The sequence below is a fragment of the Chanos chanos genome, chromosome 5, assembly GCF_902362185.1.
Source record: "Chanos chanos chromosome 5, fChaCha1.1, whole genome shotgun sequence".
Lineage (NCBI taxonomy): Eukaryota > Metazoa > Chordata > Actinopteri > Gonorynchiformes > Chanidae > Chanos > Chanos chanos.
The window spans coordinates 23667173-23676582 of record NC_044499.1 but is presented as its reverse complement, the minus strand read 5'-3'; positions in this window follow the sequence as shown (position 1 = coordinate 23676582).

Below are 9410 nucleotides of genomic sequence, written 5' to 3'. Positions count from 1 at the left end.
GCCTTTGCTAATGTTCGCTAATGCTAGCTAACACATATCTGACAGCTTCTGTTTGTCAGAACTGTTTGCTAATGTCCTAAAAAGCAGCACTTTGATGAACATGAAAAGGAAATTGAATTGTTAGTTATTCATAAACCATAATCCATCTAAGTTTTCTAACATCAGTGTATGACAATCTATGAACGTGTTTTTCATACTCATAGATTACTGCTAACAACTAATGTAGCTCATAGGGAAAGTATTCATCTGAAACTTTTCTCAAACACATGTCCAATTAGTTGTTGCACATTTTGAGTTTGTGTTCTTGGTGTCATTGTGTTCTTGAGTCAGTATAATTCTAATATGATTGTTGTATACTTATTCATATTGCCATTCAAATTGAAATGCAAATTAATGGTAGCTGATATGAGAATTTTTAATGTTCATCAGATTACATCAGTGGATGAGTCTGGGTGTGGATGATTTGAGCAACTTTGCCATGATCAAAAAGAAACCTCAGCATTAGTTAAAATATGGTAGTGAAATTGTCTTCATAGGTTGATAACATCAAGTTTTCTCTTGTATTGCATTGCTGTTTCTACACAAGTATTTATCATCCACCAAGTTCTGACCCTTTCAGGACTTCTAAAAGTGTGAAATTTGCTAGAAGAGTTTTTATGAAACAGTTACGCACGAAATTTTTCATTCACCCAAAATCTAACTTCACCCTGCAGCAGTGCTGCAGCCTATTCCTGTTCTTCGTACAGTAACTGATTGTGGAAGCTCCATATGCTTCACTGGGAAGATCTTTACTTTTTAGCTCAGTTCAAATCATTCGAATGCTGTAAAATCACTTTACGTCGATCTAAATAAAACATTGACACAAATCAAAAACAGTGACAGCACAGTTGTGATGATCATTCATTTTAATGCATGTAACGTTGAAGTTGAGTGTTGTTACTGGCATGCAGATGTGATGTGTCCGTGGCAGCGTTGTGTTGTGTAAAATATAATATGTGCTGAAATGCGCAGGGGAATTGTTTGATTGAAGGCAAATACTAGCTGCAGGCGAATTGTTGCTCTTTTATACCCAGCCGAACTAAGGTGCTCTCTAGTTGCTCAGCAACCCTGAAAATGTTCCACTCTTGTGGCTAGGAGACATTGCCAATGTTCATTGTCTATGCTGATGAGTTTTGGGAAATCCAGAGTGATGGGATGACATCGTCCAGAAACACTGACGTTGAATAATGATTGTTTTGATTGGGCAAGAGCTGTTTTATACATTCTCACAGTCCAATGAAATGCTATATAAATGTAAACAAAACACCATGAATGTAAGAAGAATGATATCTTTATAAAATTGAACACAACTTTGTAATACTGACGGTTTTTGTTACAAATGTCTCATGTTTTGGCGTTTATTGTAAAATAACATGATTTGACAGTGAAAACAATTAGCCCTTGTCCCATTAGGATGGCATAGCTCACTGGTTTGCTATGTTTTCCTAGTGTCAGTAAGAATATGACCACTTCAGGAATGTTTCTTTCCATTTCTTCACATCTTTTAACAGAAAAATAGGTAGGATTTGCATGTCTAGATGTCTGAAGAGAAAGCCTTTTGAGGAACAACATGTCCCAACATGCAAGTTCATATTGGTTCTACAACATTTGAAAGAGAAATGTACATCAACAACAGCTTATACGCTCTCTTTCTGGTAGATGTTACCTTTCGCTAAATATGTTCTACAAGTGAAGGAGTCTATCATTCTTTTCATGCAAACATCATGCGAAAGTTGGCGTATTTGAGAAAATCAGTTGAGATCTCATAACCCATATTTACCTAATCTTTCTTGAGTGAGTGTTTCCAACATTCCACAAAAACCATGACAAGGGGCCCCTCTGGGACAAGCTCACTAAGGGAAGTCATCCCTAGTATTCCGTTTACCTGCTCATTCTCATTCAGCGCCAATCCTCCCCTCAGAGTACACGGAGGGTCAGATACCAAATACACATTAAGACATGTAGGAACCATACGTTATGACTGACATGCCTGCAAAGGTGTGTAATACGGATGACCTCCCTTGGACTTGACTTGCTGGAGGGTTTTCATTTTGATGTTTCAGTGGTTCATTCTTTCCCATTTTTGTGAGATAGTACAAAGTCCCTACTGCTTCTGAAACAGCACTTTTAAAAGTCCTGACGCAGCTTTCCTGTGCAGTTTATATTATGTGTATTAAGAAAAACATTTTTTTGCATTTTTTTCCCACTGCCAGTCTGAATGTAACAAGAAGAAGAATAATGTTTGAAGATGCCTGTGTTGAGGTTTTGACACTGACAGCCCCGGTCGGGGACTGACTAGAAGTTTCTAAAAAAGTGTGATTTAGACGACTAAAGACCGAGACAGCAGCCACGGTGTAGACGCACCGTCAGCCTCCAGTCCCAAAGCCACTAATGATGTCTGAGGCTCAGGGAAACACCACACCACTGGGAGCCTGAGGGCGGGGCCAAGACAGGATTGGACGAATGCTTTTTAAGTTCTCTGCATGCAGGAGCTGGGGTCAGCCATATGAGGTGAGCAGACAAATGTTTCCACTGAGATGTCTGCTTTCCATGTCATGAGCAGGATTGCTGAATAGCATTTGCAATGCCAGTGATGTACAAAATCTATCTTAGGCCAATATGATCTAAAATTCTGGGAAAGCAAAAGCAACCTTTGAGATTGGTCTGTATTAATTTCAGGTTGTTTTCAAGTCAGGCCAAGCTATAGAAGATTTTAAACAGGAAGGTCTGCATTCCATGAGAGTACTGTGAATAATTTCCATAAATTGGAAAACACAGTGGAACATACTATTGGAAAATACAATGCTGGAGGTATTAGGGGTATGTATGAAAAAAATAAATTGAAAGGCTTTAATATTTTTTGGAGCGCTGTTACTTTTGAGGTAGATGGTCTGTTTAAACATCACTAAACTGCCTATACTGGTATGTGCCCGTGTGCCGGTTGACTGAAAAAGTAGGAAACAGGCCAGAGTGACTACTATGAAGCCAACAGCAACTCCAACTGAGGCCTCAAGCCATGTTTTAGAAAGGTTTGAGAAATCATGACCACTTGGTTCGAGTGCTTACTTTAGTTTGTGACAAGCTTCGTTGGGATATTTTCAGGAACTCTCGATCGATCAACACGTTCATCCATCTGAATGATGAAAACTCAGCCCACAATGACAGTGACACTAGGTTAACTGTGGAGCCATTTTAACAGATGGGAGCGGAAATTTGCCTAAGGAATCAGTCGAGATTTCATCCAAACTTGTCTTTGGATGATCCTGGCCATGGCGTAGTTTGTCTGAGCCATTGAAACCTCTGCATTCTAGACAAGGACAATGCTATTCTCTACGAGGCCCTTCTCCATGTCAGATTTACAACGTTGCTAAAGACATCTTAAAACCTAAGCAATGATATGAAAGATTTCCCAATTAGAAAGCCGAGCCAAGAAACACGAACAGCAGACGTGGCCATATGTTTCAGACGGAACGGCAGACAAAATGATTCACTAAACCCTTTGGTTGTGCCTTAAAAACAAATTCTTGGATGTGTCTCGCTGAGGCAGGTCCCGACCCAAAGTTATGTCTGGAGGCTCATGACTCACTCTAACATTAAACTGAAATATTCCAACTAATCAGCTATAATGTAACTCTCATCAAAGGACAGGACTACAGGCTACTAATAGGGAGTAGACCAAGTATACACAAATATAAACCAAGTATACAAAAAAAATTTTGGTTTCTGTCCATAGCAACATGTAATCAGTATAAGTCTGTTAGTCCCAGGTGTTATGTGTTCTACTGTCCTTATTCTCTTTGTTCATGCTTTCAGAACTAACACAGTCAACTGCAGTGTTCTGTGTGTATATACAGTCCCACTGGTTTTGCTTAGATCTGATGGACTGCATAGTTTTCTCATCCCCTGATGCTGAAATCCCAGAGGGGCTGGTGTTTTTGTTAGTGTTTTGTTGTTTTTACTTGCTCACAGTCTCAGACCTGTGATAATGCAGAAGCACACACAGTAGTTGCTTAAAGATAATGGCTATGGTAACACTGACCCTGATAGCTGCTAGAGTCCATTATATCAGTTGGCTTTTCCCAAGTATTGATGCTATCCCAGTGGTTACTTATGTCTAGACTGCTCTTACATTTTGAGACGGGTCTGATATTACTGTAACTCAGAGGGAACGTTAAGGTTTTGTGGTAATGGTTTTCTCTTTATTTGGCCTTTAACACATACACATGTAATAACAGGTTTATAACGACATTATGAAGGCATTATAGCTACCTTTAAAAATAATGTCCTTGTTTAACATCATAAAGTATTAAATTTGGTCCACTGAATAGAATCAAATTTGACATCACCTGTCCAAGGGTAAAATGATCTAGTTGTTTTGCATTTTTGGCCAAAATGGGGTCTTGTTTTCCTCATTTGTAAATCAACACACACTTACTTACACGGGAGCTTAAAACTTGTTTTGAAAGACTAGAGTGCATTGGCAAGTGTGTAAATCAGACTCTCCTCGAGGAAATACCATGGGCCTGGTCAACATCCTATACCACATTCCAGCTCATTTGAATAGTCTTTGCTTTAGAAGTGTTCCTAACCTCAATACCCAGAGGAGCCTCATTGTAATTGCAAAGAAATGTAACACTGTTGGCTAACTTGGCTAATCCCCTCTGATTATTCCAGTCACACTAGGAGTTGAAGAGAGTTTGACTTCTGGCAGATGCTTTTTTTAAAGGAAAGGCTACATATCAGACAAATGTTTGGAGGAATTTATCTACATATTACTCAAGAAGTTTTGAAGGTTTTTTTTCAGGAGTTATTTTGTGAAATGTGGACATGAGTCTGGTGTTTTGGTATGCTGTTTAAGAATACAGCTCTTCAGTGGTAGTAGATTGTAGTAATAATACTAAATCGCCCACTCATCAGAAACGAAAAAGTGAAATGCTGAAAAGCAGAGGCGCAGGGAGCAGATACCTTTAAACAGTTTGAATTGCTTTTGAGCTCACACATGTTGGGTTCAGATGAAACCGTACTCTATCTCTCAACTTGAGTACCGTGTTCCTTCTGTAATCTGTAAAGAATGTTAACATTTTCTGTGTCACATCGTTTACTGACAAGCATAATAAATCAAAGTGACTTAAAATCACTCAGCATGTACCATGCATTCCCCTTTGCATTTTTCATTTGTGACAGACCGTATCTGCAGAAGACATATCTCAAATACACATGGGAAGGGCATGTGTGTCGTCTTTTCTGACTGTTCCTATTTAAAAAAATCTAAATAATACAGCTAAAGAACAGTCAAAGAAAGAGAGAGAAACACTCACAATTAATGTTGCATGTGGTTAGTCAGCAAGTGATTTTACTAATCCTCAAAAATAAGCCACATCTGTCTCATTAAATAACTTAATTAATTAGTTAATTAATTAAGTGCTTAATTAATTTTAAAAAAGCTTAATCCAGCTCAGTCATGTAAAACACTGAGCTGAGGATTATTAGAAAACTAATTTAAGTGTTTTGTGTGAGGGTGACTGGACCGGAGTCTTTATTATAGCTGGCTTTTCTTCTCTCTGCTCTGCTCTGCATGCTCCTTGGTACTCATTGTTCTCTGGGTTGCTGACTTTACTGAGTGAACTGGGTGTACGGTTATGAAGGTTGTGGGAAACTTTCTTTATTGGCAAGACCACTGAACATGGTAAATATGGAAAAAATGAAGGCATGTTTTTAGAAAAAAAAATCACTCTGATGGTGGCTGATTTAGTATTTGTTCACAGAAAATCTTTCAGAACATTTTGTCCATCGTTTTGTAATCGTCAATGTGTGCTTGTTTTCATGGGAATCCCCAGATTCAGATTTGAGGTTTCTAATCTAATGTCAAGTCCAAACCACCCAGATTTAATGTTGATTCAGAATTCTCTCAATCACCTGACTCCCAGGCACTCATTGTGAACGATACAATCAAATCAAATGCTTGCATTATTACATGTCATTGGATTGCTTACGTCCAAACGTATCCTCCATAAGGCTTCTATAAAGCTGTTAAAGATAAAACACAGGGTAATTCACCTAAAGTAAAAGGACAGATGCATGCTTAAATAATCTTTTCTGTATTGAATTTGTCAAGCCAAGACTGTGTCCCTTTAAGAGGCGGGGGGCGGGGGGGGGGGGGGGGCTGTCACTGTTTGCTTATTAATTGATATGATTAACTGCCTGGTTGCAGAGCTTGACAAAGGCAGACACCCTTGCCTCACGGCCAAGCAGGCAGATCCTCTGTAATGCCCTGCTGTATTGAACCTTTATCCCTCCCCAGTCATACTGAGATCCAGCTGAACTGGCCAGTCAGTCAACAGAAACTTGGCAGAAGCCTCCGGTAGCCCACCTGTTGATGCTCCAGTGATCCCTGCGATGAAAAGGCCTATACTGTGGTGTCGTTTTTTTCTTTTCTTCCCTTTTCTTCCCTTTGCTTTTCTTTTTTACACCCGCCCCCCCGCCTCCTCCGTAGGATGAATAGACTTCATCCATGATCCTGGCATGGACTCCCTCTTCCAGGTGTAGTGAGGGAAGGTGGAAGGTAGAGGAGGGCTGGAACGTTCCCTGGAGCAGATCCTTATCTCACTTAACCACTTGCTGCCAAAACAAAGGTGTGTGAGCCACACTGCTGCTGCTCTTGTGCAGGTGACAGGTGATGCCGGGATTTGTGTAGTACAGTTGCTTTGTTTTGTTTTTTTTAATTTATCTGTGTTTCTCTGAGTTTTTATTTGTGCGAAGGATATATGGTCAGTGATACTGTAATATCTAAACCAGTGTTTGTGTGCGTGTGTTTGTGTGTGTGTGTTTGCGTGCATGCATGAGTCTCTGTGGGCGTGTGTGCTTGCATGCGTGCATGCATGTGTGTGTGTGTGTTCGTGCGTGCATTTGTTGTTGTACACTAAGGCCATGGTCTAAACTGCTCATCAGCGATAAATGAATGAAAGCATTAAGGGCAAGAATAGACAACCTTTTCCTTACTGCTCTTGCCAACAGAATCTTTTTAATGTGATTTACGGTTTTCAATAAGACATTTTGCTTACTGATGAAAATGTTTCATCCAGCTCTTGCGCAACTTAACCCTGAGGAGAGTTCAAAGGAGGAACTTTCTCTATGCAACATTAAAGCCCTGCTCTTTGAGTCTTCTGGACTCCAACTAGACAAAGGCATTCTTACACCTCCAACTAGCAGGAAGCAATCTTTGACTTTTGCTTGACAATCTTTAACCAAACATAACATGAACAATGGGAAAAATATGCATATGACATATGACTGTGCACATTATGTTTTGAAAACTAGATTCACTGAAAGGGTAGACTGAACTCAAGTTCAAAAAAGGCACCTGAAGATAAAGCAGAGATTATCGCTTTTAGGAGAGAGTCCACTGTTATCAGTGTAAATGGATATTTATGCAATGTTAATTTTCATTTTGATTTGTCAGTCTTAAGCTGCTTGAGTGCAGAAACAGAACAGAGAGTTTGGATAATGCAAAACCAGACACACACACTTCTGATTGACGGTTCCTAAGAAGGCAAAGAGAGGGTTCCGACATGCATGCATAAACATCTTGATCGGTCAAGATCTGTTAAGACTATACTCACCCATCATAGACAGTAGTAATGTCCAAGAAACAAAACATGTTACAGCTATCATTTTCCTCACATGTAGACTAAATCGACTGTCAATGCTGTGAAGTTTAAAGTTGTATTTAAAGACAACAACAACAACAAAAAAGCAGATGATGAACTAGCATAAACAGGGGTAGAATTTCATCATAAAATGAAGTTCATTTCATCAGCTTTACTTTTGTTTGATGTTAGCATAAGCTCTTAAGCTGCGTTGTCATGGCAACCTGACATAGGACTAAGACACAGTAAAATGACCAGTGATGACAGATTTAGACATTTGGGATGGGACGCTGGGAACCGTAAAAGTCTTGCTTCATTTCATGCCATAAATATGAAACTATTCTTCACCCTTAATGTCAACAAAGAAGCACACACACACACACGAATGCTTTCTCTCTCTCTCTCTCTCTCTCTCTCTCTCTCTCTCTCACACACACACACACACACACACAACATAAACAAATAAACAAACAGCCACAACAACAACAACAGCAACAACAACAACAAAGCTTCCTACAAATCTTCCTCTCATCATGCTCTGCTTAAATGATGCCGAAACATTTCAAAGGAAAAATGACATAATTTCTCACAAGAACACACTCCACCTTTGAGTATTCACAGAGCACATTAAAACAGTTGAAGTACAGGTACTCCACACTTAATAAAAGTTAAAATCCTCCACAAAGGACGCACAAGAGGGCGCTCAATAATCTACTTGTCTGATTACAAGGGAACAGCAAGTGGTAAATGTGCATGTTTGGGAATAAAAAAAATCTTTATTCGACTGGTACCACACAGATACCAAAAGATATCACTGGTCAAATGGGTCCCAAGTATTTCACAGAGTCTGAATAAAATGCAGATTGTTGTATTAGTCATTCACGTTAAAAAGAGCACTAATGATTGTCTGTCAGCTCTCCTGGCAGCTGCCTGGGGGAACAGACTGGTGACTGACTGGGCAGAGCAGTCAGTAATGTCACGCATGGAGTCAAAGCTAGACCCCGGATCAGCTGGGCTTTCCTCGGTTTTACCTCCTCTGGCTTTAATTAACATGGTATTTGGCATCTGACTTAAAAAAAAAAGTATCAAACTAAACTGTTGTCTGTATCGATCTTTACTGGTTTATCAGTAATAGACAGCTCTTATGTTGCATTAAGAAAAAGTGATGAGCCCTTTGAATGTCTTTTGAATGAGCAGGAGTGGCATTTCATTTATGATTGATGCTCGTGCTTAAACCATTTTTAATCAGTGGGAAAACAGACTTCAGGTGGAATTTATCATATGTGTGCGACTGCTTATTGTTGAATATGTTTTGAATCGTAATACAGAAGAGCTTTAACCAGCATTAAGAAGTCTTTAAAAAGCAGAAAATGTGAAATTATTCCGTGTAGCTTGGCTTAAACTTATAGTCACTATTGCCAGTAATAATTTGAGAGCACAGCCGAATGTTTGTTTGTCTGTCTCTATGCACCTATTACGTTATCACAAATTATTTAAATTTCTGACCATATATCCAAGGAGCTGGAGGCAATAGCACTGCGAACGTCTCTCTCACTCTCTCTCTCTCTCTCTCTCTCTCTCTCTCTCTCTCTTTCACTCTGTTACTCTCCGTTAATGGGAGGAGCGCAAAAATCCTCACACTGTATAAGAGGTGCCGAACTCACAACAAGGGATTTTACACAGCAACTCAGGAGAAACGAAATGATCTGCCCTAGAGCCGTTACA